This window comes from Heptranchias perlo, chromosome 11 (genome assembly GCF_035084215.1).
Source record: "Heptranchias perlo isolate sHepPer1 chromosome 11, sHepPer1.hap1, whole genome shotgun sequence".
In the NCBI taxonomy this organism is placed as follows: domain Eukaryota; kingdom Metazoa; phylum Chordata; class Chondrichthyes; order Hexanchiformes; family Hexanchidae; genus Heptranchias; species Heptranchias perlo.
In genome coordinates, this window is record NC_090335.1 from 3508420 (window position 1) to 3523546 (window position 15127).

At 42.9% G+C, this 15127-nt stretch overlaps 1 protein-coding gene across 1 annotated transcript in view; it reads right to left on the reverse strand.

Moving 5' to 3' along the window:
- Positions 1 to 12872, reverse strand: part of ppef1 (protein phosphatase, EF-hand calcium binding domain 1) — a 159409-nt gene extending 146537 nt beyond the window's left edge. Inside the window, exon 1 of the mRNA XM_067992435.1 lies at positions 12827 to 12872. The gene's annotated coding sequence lies outside the window, so the exon portion shown is untranslated. The remainder of the gene's footprint in view (positions 1 to 12826) is intronic.
- Between the last annotated feature and the right edge of the window lie 2255 nt (positions 12873 to 15127).

Consider the following 15127-nt stretch of genomic DNA (forward strand, 5'->3'; position numbering starts at 1 on the left):
TGTTAGAATGTTGTTGGAATAGAAGTTGTCTGAATGGATTGAATGTTCTTCAATGCAGGATTAAGGGAGCAGTGAAGGAGGTAACAAGAACTGTTAGCGCAGAAGGACTTTGTGTAAATTTTGAGGGCAGAGGAATGAGCAGGTCACCATAATCTGTGAGCAATGAACTCATCCCTCACATCTCTTGCTGCAAGGTGTTGACATGGTCCTCCCGCTTCTGCTGCACCCCTGCCTTCCATCCTTGTCCGATGAGACCTGCTGTGGCTGCACCTCCTCCAAATGCAGGCCTGTCTGTCTGACGAGATTGTCCAGGATGTAACACATGGTGCAGCAGACTCTTTGGGAGCATTTTTAGGGACCCCCCCCCAGATCTGTTGCTTCAGCAGCCCCATGAGGTTCTCAATAATCATTTTGGTGGCCCCGTGACTTTGATTATACTTGTATTTTCCAGGCTTGGTGGTGTTGGGGGTCATGACCCCCGTATGTTGGAGATATCCATTGTCCCCCAGCAACCTGTCACGTATTGTAGGGATGGTTGAATGTCACAGGATAAAAGCATCGTGACAGCTGCCGGGGTACCTTGCTCAAACTTGCATGGTCCTGTTTCTGTGATCAGAGACTAGCTGGACAGTAACGGAGGGGTAACATTTCCTATTTACGAAGGCTGCAGGTCGGTGCTCTGGTGCCGATGGCAGCATGTGTGCAGTCAATAATACCCTGCACACGGGGGAAGTCGGCCACTGCTGACAGTCGCCGAGCTCTCTCCTGCTGACCGCTGAGGTCAGTGGAGAAGGTGATGTGCTTCTCCGCTCTGCCGAACAGGGCATTGGTGATCTGCGTAATATAGCTGTGTACTGCAGATTGGGAGATGCGGCTGATGTCCCCCGTACCTGACTGGAAGGAGCCAGTGGCGAAGAAGTGTTGACTGCGGTGACTTTGACAGCATGGCCCCCTGGAACATCAGGCAGCAGGGAATCCTGCAGGAGGCTGCAGGCACTGCTCTTCAGATAGATCCAGGAGCATGACTGGTGGCCTGTACACCCTGTGTGCTGGGTGTAGCCTCCGACCTTGCTCAGTAGCTCCCCTTCACCTGCTATCTTCTGATAGAGGAGGAGGAGCTGGGTCTAACTGTTCCTCCATCCAAATAAGATTAGCTATAATAGAACCCATGATAAAAAGATAAATCTTACTGAGGGTGAAGTCAGGGGTTCATTTCCAGAGGGATAGAATTGAAAAGCATAGAAGTTATGTTAAACTTGTATAGAACATTGGTTAGACCGCACTTGGAGTATTGTGAACAGATCTGGTCTCCATATTATATAAAAAGGATATAGAGGCACTGGAGAAGGTGCAAAAAAAGATTTACCAGGATGATACCAGAACTGAGAGGGTATACTTATCAGGGAATGCTGAACAGCTGGGACTCTTCTCTAGAAAAGGCTGAGGGGTGACCTGATAGAGGTCTAGGATAGATGTAAATAAGATGTTTCCACTTTTGAGGGAAACCAAAACTAGGGACCCTAAATATAAGATAGTCACTAATATAACCTATAAAGAATTCAGGAGAAACTTCTTTACTCAGAGTGGTGAGAATGTGGAACTCGCTACCACAAGGAGTAGTTGAGATGATTAGCATCGATGCATTTATGGGGAAGCTGGACAAGCACATGAGGATGAAAGGAATAGAAGGATACACTGATGAGTGAGATGAAGAGGGGAGGGAGGAGGCTTGTGTGGAGCATAAACACCGGCATAGACCAGTTGGGCCGAATAGCCTGTAGACTCAATGTAACGATGTATGTAAAAAATATCAAAGCAATGATCTGGAAACTCTCCTGGCAATCCGAACAGCACAATGGCACTTCGGTGCTATGATCCAATTACATGCAGCTCAGCGCCCCTTTAAATACTGCTTTAGTGGCTCTGAGAGAACAATCCCGCTCAGCTTTACTGGGACTTCCGCGATTTTGAGTTAAAGTGGCATTGGAGCCTAATTGCGGCCAAGGACCCTGACTTGCATGTTTTGATGAGGCTTCCTGCCTGCGTCTGGTGGGAGCCATGGCCAATTAAAAAACTGCCCGGTTAAAATGGTGGCCAGCTGGAAGTCTGCACCAATTTTAACCGCCCGCACGGCCCATCCCCTCCGTGTGGGGTGGGTTAAAATCACCCCTACTGAATGTTATAATATACCAATGTATAAATTCCTAGCAACATCCCATAAACATCCTGTCAATCCAGTGGATTACTAAATAAAAATTATCTTTTATCATTTTTAAATGTAGTGAGTTATTTTATGTAAGAATGGGCCAGGAAAACCAGAAGATATGAATGTAAACTCAATAAACTACATGCTAAATTTTTGAAATAACTAAGTATTATTTTCTTTGTAAGTATAAAACGTGTGTGTGTTTATACAGAGCAACAGAAAATGCATTATTCCATCGGAATCCAAATCTCTGTGACCCCTGATTGACCTTAGCAATCATACTTAAAAATGAAAAGCTGTTTATTCCTATGTGCTTCTGATATGCAGGCTGAAACTCACAATCTACTTTCCAATGTAAAGTTCCTGACCCTATGTTTACTTAAGAACAATTAGACTGTGACTTTGATGGGGCACAGCTCCATCTTAGCAACAATATATTGTTACACGCCTGTCCTAATAAAACAGCCATTCATTTGACTTACCGTGAACAATTTCCTGGGAGACCTATATCTATATTTGTCGATCTCCATGGCGCTGGGCACAGGGAGTTGACGCCAAGTGTAGTCTTCAGGTGAAGTGGGGTTAGAGGACAGAAAATAATTGGTCCGAGACATGCAGGTATAATTCACTCCCAAGTTTAAAGTCGTATATTCGGTCCTTATTTTTATAAAATACTTTGATTTAATGTTATACCATTTTACAGAAAGTGGGTGCAAACATGAGAGTTTTAATATTTTACATATATATGGATTTGTTTTGTAATAAGAAAAGACAGGCTTGCATTTATAAAACGCCTTTCATGACCTCAGGATGTCTCAATGCGCTTTACAGCCAATTAAGTACTTTTTGAAGTATTGTCACCGTTGTAATGTAGAAAACGCAGCAGCCGATTTACGCACAGTAAGGTCCCACAAACAGCAATGAGATAACGAACAGATAATCTGATTTAGTGAGGTTGGTTGAGGGATGAATATTGGAATATTGGGCAGGACACCAGGGAGAACTCCCCTGTTCTTCAAGATAGTGCCACAGGATCTTTTATGTCCATCTGAGACAGGGCCTCGGTTTAATGTTTCATCCGAAAGACGGCACTTCCAACAGTGCAGCACTCCCTCAATACTGCAGTGGGAGTGTTGCCTGGATTATGGGCTAAAGTCTCTGGAGGAGTGGGGCTTGAACTCAGGACCTTCTGACTCAGAGGCGAGAGTGCTGTCCACTGAGGCAAAGCAGTCACATACATTACAAAATTTACAAAAAAAGTGAATGAACTTAGTTATACAATAACATTTTCTGTGTTTGAAAGGCCTATAACAATGTATTCTGTTAAAGGTCTCGTCCTATGTGATAAGCCTAAGCCTTGAGTTCATGCAGTTTCCCAGACACATGACTGTTATGACTCCCTTGCTGATCAAAAATGTGTCTAACTCAGCCTTGAATATATTCAATGACTCAGCCTCCAGAGCTTTTTGGGGTAAAGAATTCCAAAGATTCACAGCCCTCTGGGAGAAGAAATTCCTCCTCATTTCAGTCTTAAACGGGCGACCCCTTATTCTGAGACTATGCCCCCTAGTTCTAGATTCCCCCATGAGGGGTAACATCCTCTCAGCATCTACCCTATCGAGTCCCCTCAGAATCTTGTATGTTTCAATAAGATCTCCTCTCATTCTTCTAAACTCCAATGAGTATAGACCCAACCTGTTCAATCTTTCCTCATAAGACAACCCTTCCATACCCGGAATCAACCTAGTGAACCTTCTCTGAACAGCCTCCAATGCAAGTATGTCCTTCCTTAAATAAGGGCACCAGAACTGTACACAGTACTCCAGGTGTGGTCTCACCAGAACCCTGTACAGTTGTAGCATGACTTCCCTGCTTTTATACTCCATCCCCCGAGAAATAAAGGCCAATATTCCATTTGCCTTCCGGTTTACCTGCTGCACCTGTATGTTGACTTTTTGTGTTTCATGTACGAGGACACCCAGATCCCTCTGTACCGCAGCATTTTGTAGTATTTCTCCATTCAAATAATATTTTGCTTTTTTATTTTTCCTCCCAAAGTGGATGACTTCACATTTTTCCACATTATATTCCATCTGCCAAATTTTGCCTATTCGTTTAACCTGTCAATATCCCTTTGCAGACACTGTGTTCTCATCACAACTTGCTTTTCCACCTATCTTTGTATCATCAGCAAATTTGGCCACAAGTCATTGATATATATTGTAAATAGTTGAGGCCCCAGCACTGATCCCTGCGGCACCCCACTAGTTACAGATTGCCATTTTGAAAATGACCCTTTTATCCCGACTCTTTGTTTTCTGTTAGTTAGCCAATCCTCTATCCATGCCAGTATATTACCCCCAACACCATGAGCTCTTATCTTGTGCAGTAATCTTATGTGGCACCTTATCGAATGCCTTTTGGAAATCCAAATATACTACATCCATTGGTTCCCCTTTATCCACCCTGCCCATTACTTCCTCAAAGAATTCTAATAAATTTGCCAGATGTGATTTCCCCTTCATAAAACCATGTTGACTCTCCTTGATTGTATTATGAGGCTCCAAATGTCCTGCTACTAATTCCTTAATAGTGGATTCTAGCATTTTCCCAATGACAGATGTTAGGCTTACTGGTCTATAGCTAACGGATTTCTGTGTCACTCCCTTCTTGAATATGGGTGTTACGTTTGCGGTTTTCCAATCCGCTGGGACCTTTCCAGAATCTAGTGAATTTTGGAAGATTACAACCAATGCATCCACTATCTCTAGAGCCACTTCCTTTAAGACCCTCAGATGCAAGCCATCAGGTCCAGGGGACTTGTCAGCCTTTAGACCCATTAGTTTACCTAGTACTTTTCCTCTAATGATTGTTTTTAGTTCCTCCCTCCCCTTTGCCCCTGATTTTCTACTATTATTGGTATGTTATTAGTGTCTTCTACTGTGAAGACAGATACAAAATATCTGTTCAATTCCTCTGCCATTTCCGTGTTTTCCATTATTATTTCCCCAGTCTCAACCTCTAAGGGACCAATGTTTACTTTAGCTACCCTCTTCCTTTTTATATACTTGTAGAAGCTTTCACTGTCAGTTTTTATATTTCTTGCTAGTTTACTCTCATAATTTATTTTCTCCCTCTTTATTATTCTTTTAGTCATCCTTTGTTGGTTTTTAAAGTTTTCCCAATCTTTGGGCTTACCAGTAATCTTTGCCATGTTGTATGCTTTTTCTTTTAACCTGATACCATCCTTGACTTCCTTAGTTAGCCATGGTTGGTTCACCCTTTTTGTGGAATCTTTCCTCCTCACAGGGATGTATTTTTGTTGCGAGTCATAAAATATCTTTTTAAATGTTTGCCACTGCTTATCCACCATCATACTTTCTAATCTGTTTACCCAGTCCACTTTAGCTAATTCCGCCCTCATTCTTATATAATTCCCCTTATTTAAGTTTAATACAGTAGTTTCAGACCCAAGATCCTCGCTCTCAAACTGGATGTGAAATTCTATCATGTTATGATCACTGTTTCCTAAGGGATCCTTTACTTTGAGATCATTATTTAATCCTGTTTCGTTACCCATTACCAGATCTAAAATGGCCTGTTCCCTGGGTGGTTCCCCAACGTATTGATCTAAGAAACAGTCCCTAATATACTCTATGAACTCCTCCTCAAGGCTACTTTCACCAATTTGATTTGTTCAATCTATGTGAAAGTTAAAATCGGCCATGATTATTGCATTACTTTTTTTACAAGCCCCCCTTATTTCCTGATTTATATTTTGCCCTGCAGTGTAGCTACTGTTAGGGGGCCTATATACTACTCCCACCAGTGATTTCTTACCCTTGCTATTTCTTACCTCCACCCAAATGGATTCGACATCTTGATCTTCTGAGACAAGATCATTTCTCACTATTGTACTAATTTCATCCTTTATTAACAGAGCTACCCCACCACCTTTACCTTTTTTCCTATCCTTCTGAAGTGTTAAATAACTCTGAATATTTAGCTCCCAACCTTGGTCACCTTGCGACCACGTCTCTGTAATGGCCACGAGATCATACCCATTTGTTTCTATTTGTGCCGTCAATTCATCTAGCTTATTACAAATGCTGCATGCATTCAAATAAAGAACCTTTAATTTTGTCTTTTTAAACCATTCTTTCCTACCCTGGCCCCATTTGCTAGTGCACTCTTATGTTTGTACGTTCTGTCCCTTCCTGACACACTCTGTTTATCATTACCCCCATCACTTTCCTGTACTACTTCCTTGTCCTTTCTCTTTATCAATCTAAACTTCGCCCCACCCGAGCCCTCCCCCTCCCTCCCTATTTAGTTCAAAGCCTTCTCTAAATCCCTAGTTACTCAGTTGGTCAGAACATTGGTCCCAGCATGGTTCAGGTGAAGCCCATCCTGATGGAATAGCTCTCTTTCCCCAGTACTGGTGCCAGTGCCCCATGAATCGAAACCCACTTCTCCCACACCAATCTTTGAGCCACGCATTTATCTCTCTGACCCTATGCCAATTTGCTTATTACCTTTGTGGTTCTGCTTTTTAAATTTAGTCCCTAGCTGCTCAAACTCTCTCAGCAGAACCTCTTTCTTAGTCCTACCTATGTTGTTGGTACCTACGTGGACCATGACAACTGGATCTTCGCCCTCCAACTCCAAGTTTCTCTCCAGCCCTGAGGAGAAGTCTTTAACCCTGGCACCGGGTAGGCAGCACAGCCTTTCGGACTCTCGTTCTTGGCTGCAGAGAACAGTGTCTATCCCTCTAACTATACTGTCGCCAGCTACAACCACATTCTTTTTTACTCCCCCCCCACTCTTGAATGGCACCCTGAACCACGGTGCCGTAGCCAATTTGCCCATCCTCCCTGCAATCCTTGCTCTCGTCCACAAGGGCTGCAAGAACATCGTATCCATTGGACAAGCTCGGGGACTGAGGCTCCTGCAATGCTACCTCCTGGATCCCCGTATCTGCCTCACTCACAGTCACACACTCCTGTCCCTGACCAATTCTACAATATTTAGTCTAAGGGGTGTGACAGCCTCCTGGATCAGAGTGTCATAGAAACATAGAAAATAGGAGTAGGAGTAGGCCATTTGGCCCTTCAAGCCTGCTCCGCCATTCAGTATGATCATGGCTGATCCTCCATCTCAATACCATATTCGAATTCTCTCCCCATACACCTTGATGCCTTTTGTGTCTAGAAATCTATCTAGCTCCTTCTTAAATATATTCAGTGAATTGGCCTCCACAGCCTTCTGTGGTAGAGAATTCCACAGGTTCACCAGCCTCTGAGTGAAGAAATTTCTCCTCATCTCTGTCCTAAATGTCCTACCCCGTATCCTGAGACTGTGACCCCTCGTTCTAGACCCCCCAGCCAGGGGAAACATCCTCCCTGCATCCAGTCTGTCTAGCCCTGTCAGAATTTTATACGTTTCAATGAGATCCCCTCTCATTCTTCTAAACTCGAGTGAATACAGGCCGAGTCGACCCAATCTCTCCTCATACAACAGTCCTGGCATCCCAGGAATCAGTCTGGTGAACCTTCGCTGCACTCCCTCTATGGTAAGTATATCCTTTCTTAGGTAAGGAGACCAAAACTGCACACAATACTCCAAGTGTGGTCTCACCAAGGCCCTGTATAACTGCAATAAGACATCCTTGCTCCTGGACTCAAATCCTCTTGCAATGAAGGCCAACATACCATTTGCCTTCCTAACTGCTTGCTGCACCTGCAGGTTTATTTTCAGTGACTGGTGTACAAGGACACCCAGGTCCCTTTGTACATCAACATTCCCCAATCTATCACCATTTAAATAATACTCTGCCTTTTTGTTTTTCCTTCCAAAGTGGATAACTTCACATTTATCCACATGATACTGCATCTGCCATGTATTTGCCCACTCACCCAACTTGTCTAAATCGCCTTGAAGCCTCTTTGCATCCTCCTCACAACTCACGATCCCACCTAGTTTTGTGTCGTCAGCAAACTTGGAAATATTACATTTGGTTCCCTCATCCAAATCATTGATATATATTGTGAATAGCTGGGGCCCAAGCACTGATCCCTGCAGTACCCCACTAGTCACTGCCTGCCACCCTGAAAAAGGCCCATTTATTCCTACTCTCAGTTTCCTGTCTGTTAACCAATTTTCAATCCATGCCAGTATATTACCCCCAATCCCATGGGCTTTAATTTTGCACACTAACCTCTTATGTGGGACTTTATCAAAGGCCTTCTGAAAATCCAAATAAACCACATCCACTGGTTCTCCCTTATCTATTCTACCAGTTACATCCTCAAAAAACTCCTGTAGTTTGTCAAACATGATTTCCCTTTCATAAATCCATATTGACTTTGTCTAATCCCGTTAATATTTTCTAAGTGTCCTGTTATCACATCCTTTATAATAGACTCTAGCATTTTCCCTACTACTGATGTTAGGCTAACCGGTCTGTGGTTCCCTGTTTTCGCTCCCTCCTTTTTTAGTTAGTGGGGAGACATTTGCCACCCTCCAATCTTCAGGAACTGTTCCATAATCTATAGAATTTTGGAAGATGACAACCAATGCATCCACTATTTCCATGGCTACCTCTTTTAGTACTTTGGAATGCAGATTATCAGGCCCTGGGGATTTATCGGCTTTCAGTCCCATTAATTTCTCCAGCACTATTTTTTTAACCAATACTAATTTCCTTTAATTCCTCCTTCTCACTCATCCCTTGGTTCCCCAGCATTTCTGGGAAGTTATTTGTGTCCTCTTCCGTGAAGACAGAACCAAAGTATTTGTTTAATTGCTCTGCCATTTCCTGGTTTCCCATTATAAATTCTCCCGTTTCTGACTGTGAGGGATCTACATTTGTCTTCACTAATCTTTTTCTTTTTACATACTTGTAGAAGCTTTTACAGTCCACTTTTATGTTCCTTGCAAGTTTACTCTCATACTCTATTTTTCCCCTCTTAATCAATCTCTTGGTCCTTTTTTGCTGAATTCTAAACTGCTCCCAATCCTCAGGCTTGCTACTTTTTCCAGCAACTTTATATGACTCCTCTTTGGACCTAATACTATCCTTAATTTCTTTTGTTAGCCATGGTTGGGCTGCTTTTCCTTTTGTGTTTTTGCACCAGAAAGGAATGTATAATTGTTGCAATTCATGCATTCGTTCCTTAAATGTTAACCATTGCCTATCCACCATCATGCCTTTTAATGAAGCTTCCCAATCTATCATAGCCAACTCACTCCTCATACCATCGTAGTTTCCTTTGTTTAGATTTAGGACCCAAGTTTCAGATTGAACTACTTCACTTTCCATCTTAATGAAGAATTCTATCATGTTATGGTCACTCTTCCCTAAAGGACCCCCCACAACAAGATTATTAATTAACCCCTTCTCATTGCACAATACCCAATGTGGGATAGCCTGTTCCCTGGTTGGCTCCTCAATGTACTGGTCTAAAAAACCATCTCATACACACTCCAGGAATTCATCCTCCACAGTATGATTGCTAATTTGGTTTGTCCAGTCTATGTAGATTAAAGTCACTCATAATTACAGTAGTATCCTTGTTACATGCATCTCTAATTTCCTGTTTGATCCCATCCCCTACATTACCACTACTGTTTGGAGGCCTATAGACAACTCCCACCATTGTTTTCCACCCCTTGGTGCTTCTTAACTCCACACAGACTGATTCTACATCTTGATTTTCTGAGCCAATATCCTTTCTCACTATTGCTCTGATTTCATCCTTTACTAACAACGCCACTCCACCGCCTTTTCCTTTTTGCCTGTCCTTCCTAAATATCGAATACCTTTGGATATTCAGTATTGGGTAACTCTTTTCCTCCTTTCCCCCCCCCCACCTCGCCTGATGCCTCGCAATGTCTGCAGCTCGGACTCCAGCTCCTCAACTTGGAGCCGAAGTTCCTCAAGCTGCAGACACTATTCTTTTTATTCGTTCATGGGATGTGGGCATCACTGGCAAGGCCAGCATTTATTGCCCATCTCTTCAGAAGGTGGTGGTGAGCCACCTTCTTCAACCGCTGCAGTCCGTGTGGTGAAGGTTCTCCCACAGTGCTGTTAAGTATGGAGTTCAAGGATTTTGACCCAGTGATGATGAAGGAACAGCGATATATTTCCAAGTCGGGGAGGGGAACGTGCAGGTGGTGTTGTTCCCATGTGCCTGCTGCCCTTGTCCTTCTAGGTGGTAGAGGTTGCAGGTTTGGGAGGTGCTGTCGAAGAAGTCTTGGCAAGTTGCTGCAGTGCATCCTGTAGATGGTACACACTGTAGCCACTGTGCGCCAATGGTGAAGGGAGTGAACGTTTAGGGTGGTGGATGGGGTGCCAATCAAGCGAGCTGCTTTGTCCTGGATGGTGTCAAACTTCTTGAGCATTGTTGGAGCTGCACTCATCCAGGCAAGTGGAGAGTATTCCATCACACTCCTGACTTGTGCCTTGTAGATGGTGGAAAGGCTTTGGGGAGGCAGGAGGTGAGTCACTCGCCGCAGAATACCCAGCCTCTGACCTGCTCTTGTCGCCACAGTATTTATATGGCTGGTCCAGTTAAGTTTCTGGTCAATGGTGACCCCCAGGATGTTGATGGTGGGGGATTCGGCAATGGTAATGCCATTGAATGTCAAGGGGAGGTGGTTAGACTCTCTCTTGTTGGAGATGGTCATTGCCTGGCACTTGTCTGTCACGAATGTTACTTGCCACTTATCAGCCCAAGCCTGGATGTTGTCCAGGTCTTGCTGCATGGGGGCACGGACCTCATTATCTGAGGGGTTGGAAATGAAACTGAACACTGTGCAATCATCAGCGCACATCCCCATTTCTGACCTTATGTTGGAGGGAAGGTCATTGATGAAGCAGCTGAAGATGGTTGGGCCTAGGACACTGCCCTGAGGAACTCCTGCAGTGATGTCCAGGGGCTGAGATGATTGGCCTCCAACAACCACTACCATCTTCTGCCAATGTAGTTGCCCTGGACAAAACTGTCCAGTAGCTCCCACATATTGCAGCTGCAACACATCTCCTGCCCTGTCATAACTATTTTATTTATTTAATTGATTACTACAATGCCAATCAAATTATTTTTAGGTTGAACTAAGTACTGGCCTTGTTTAATTTATTAAATTAAGTTTATTTTTTTTAAATGTAGTTTTATGCTCTAAGTTACTGAACCCACAGTCCTAAGAAAGAAAATAGAAGAGATACTCACCACCAACCTGCCTTACCTGTTTTTTTGTTGCTGTGACCTGCTCTTGGCTCACCCCTCACCCCTTACCCCTTACTGCACCGAATCCACTCACTCACTCACTCACTCACTCACTCACTCACTCACTCACTCACTCACTCACTCACTCACTCACTCACTCACTCACTCACCAATTATAGACTGTCAAAACCAGACTCCATCAACAGCTGCTACTCCATACAATAGCAAAACCCTTCTGAATTTATGCTAGCTGGAATGCCAATCACTTGAGTCAGCCCCAGCTGACAGTAGATTACCAGTTCTAACCAGTCACCTAATTAACTAGGTGACCAACTGCCACTTCAGGCTGCTTGTTCACCACTAACTGAAAACTGCAAGTTAAGATTAAATTTAAGTTAAATGCTTGATGCCAAACTTAGTCAAATTTTAGATAGAGATCAACCCTTAAAAATCCCCCCACTCACCAAATTCCCCAATTATAGACTCTGTCAAAACCAGACTCCATCATAGCTGCTACTCCCTCACTCCCATACAGGAGTACACACAGCCGATCCCACGTTAAATCCCACTTGTCTGTCACCCCTGCCCTCACTAACCTTCACCACCTCACAGTCCACCAGCCCACTGAATTCAAAATTCTCATCCTGATTTACAAATCCATGTCTGTGTAACCTCCTCCAGCCCTATGTCCCAGCTTGCTCTCTTTCCTCTTGTGTAGCCTACCATGCACTCGACCAATGGCTGCAATATCAAAGACACAGCCTCCAGCCCCCTCATCCTTAAAATCAGGAACTCTCTCTCCCTGAACCCCTTCGCCTTGCAACTCCTCTTCCCTCCCATCAAAAGCCTCCTCAAAACCTAACCCAACCATTCTTTTGGTCACCTCCCTAATTCGTCTCCCGTTACTGTCTCAAATGTTCGCTACGTTATAGAATCATAGAATCTTACAGCCCAGAAGGAGGCCATTCGGCCCATCGTGCCTGTGCCGGCTCTTTGAAAGAGCTATCCAATTAACCCCACAGTTTAAAGTACAAAATCACTGTTTCAATTCCGACCACTTAGCTTTATGCTAATTAACTTCGATATTGGTATGTGATTATTACCTTTCAAAATATTGTTAATTATGAAATATACTTTAATAAACACATTCAGAAGCCACAGAATGCTTATCTGCCACAGAAGACTCCTATTCACTCCATAACTCAGCATCAGTACTTGCAAATAGTGTCACTGGTTACCTGACTACTGGTGTCCAGAACCAGATCTGAACGTCCTCCCCGTCTCTATTACAAGAGAGTCAGCTTCTGTTTCAAACAGCTTCCGAAACCTCAGCATCTTACCCCCACCCCCCAAAAATAAGGCTGCAGTCAGTCACACCCTGTACGTCACTCACCAATTCCCCAGGTCTGTGCAGTCCTGTGCTCAATTCAACAAAAGCAGCAGCCCTGAGAATCTCACATTATTCCAGCCGTGGGCAGAGTTTCCTTTATCTCTGGTCTCTGTTAACATCCACGGAACATTACCAAATCACACTGCGTGCAGCCTGTACTGATCTGCTAAATGTACAGTCACATGGTCAGTTTAAAGCAGCAGCCAGCAGTGGAAGCACTTACTGTTTGGAAGCACTTCAAACAAAATCCTATTGACAGGAAATGTTTACTTTGACAAACAAAATAATAGTACAGTACAAAATATTTATTTTCCGTATCCCATCAAAATGAATGCAAATTGAGATAAAGGTGTTAGCGGTGCTGGGAATGTTGGAGGCTGTTTTCTTACATCCCTAGAATCCTATTAAATGTGAATTTTTAAAATAATAAACAACGTGCAGATTTTTGAAAGTTGTTACATTTTTCGCAATGTAAATAAGAATATAGCACCTTTCACGACCTCAAGACACCCCAAAACGCTTCCCAGACAACGAAATACGTTTGAAATGTACTCACTGTTGTAATGTAGGAAACACAGCAGCCAATTAGTGCACAGCAAGATCCCACAGACAGCAATGTGATAATGAGCAGATAATCTGTTTTAGTGATGTTGGTTGAGGGATAAATATTGGCAGGGACTAAATGAATGGTTGCTATGAATTAACATTTCCAACAGGAAAATTACTGTTTTACAGCTTTTTTCTACAATAAATTAAACACTTTTTGCAGGAGGGTCTACTGTGTACAAAGTCTAAATTATACTTGGCAATAAAGTGGTGAGACATGCTGTGTCAAGGTGGGAGCGCCTCATGCAGTTCCTGATCTCACTGGTCTCACCCTGCCATCACAAAAAGGTGCTAAATGGAAGTCAATCATTGCCCCACAGGAAAACCAAAGGGAAAAGGCATCCCAGGCCACCATAATTTAACAACCCCGGCACGTTGCCTGCGTACCCGCCCAGCTGGGACGGTGCACAGTGCGAGGAGGTAAGAGAAGGGGAGAATACAATACATGGAGATTGGTCACTTGGGTCATGTACAGGAGAGTTTGGGTGTCTTTGGGACCATATCCCAGGGGCACTCAGTCACTGCCTTCAACAGAGGAAGAATAAGACATTTAGAGGAGTGTTTTTGTTTAAATTAGGAGTAACAATACACAAGGTTTACTGAGCTGAGTCGAGTCACCAGCCATGCTTGATTTTGTATTTAAAAATTGCTGCGCTGAATGACGATTGATAAATAAGGTGGGAGCACAGGTGTTGAAAGATGAGTGGGGGAATCACCACCTAAATTGTAGTAGCATTACTGCACTATTTACTATCATTGCTCATCTCTGGTAATGTGCTCAAAATGTACAAGAAAACATGCATTTTCATTACTGAGTCATTCATTATTCAAAGCAGCCACAGATGTGCAATAATCAAAGTCCTCTTGGTTTTCATCCTGAATCTTTTATAAGATTAAAAATAAAAATTTTTAAAGCTCCATTAAAGCCCAGCAAACAATAATAGGTTGACAGCCCACAAAAAGACACAGGAATGATGTGATTAAAACAATCTCACCCATCTCCTATTCCATTTGATATGACCGATGAAAAATTAGTTACTATGGCAACGGAATGCAAGTTTTGATCAAATGCTGCACGGGCCTTTAATGATAGAAATTCAGACCATGTATCTCTAAAATAGGAAGATTTTCCGTGCTGGGTTTGTTCACAGGTAGCATATTACAATGTGTAGCTTGAAAGAAAGCACTTTGAAATGCTCCAGCCTACCCCAGTTTAAAAATCAAATTTATGAATGAATAAATACAGCCAACTATACAACAGAATACAAATTAGTCAATGTACAATTACTCCAATTTCTGTTACAAATAATAAATTGTCCTTAAAGCAGAAACTTAAGTAAAACACTTCCATAAAAGCAAGGTAAACCAATTATAGCATTTTCATTTTGATGATTAAATAAAGTATTTGGTTATAAGTACATCAATAAACATTGTGATTATGCAAAAACACAAACAAGCAATGTCACATCACTGTTTTGTAAGTGGCCCACTATAATTCTGCAAGGACATGCCGAAATATCCCAGTAATGTGGGAGTGTTTAGCAATGAAAAAAGTTTAAAAATCCCTTTAAACTTCTTTATTTTAATCCTCAGTATTGTTAGCCAATGGATTTCCATCACACACTTTCAGGAACTTGCAGGTCCCTACCTCAAGAATCAGAAAACAGGAGAATATGAATATCACCACCAGAACTGTGG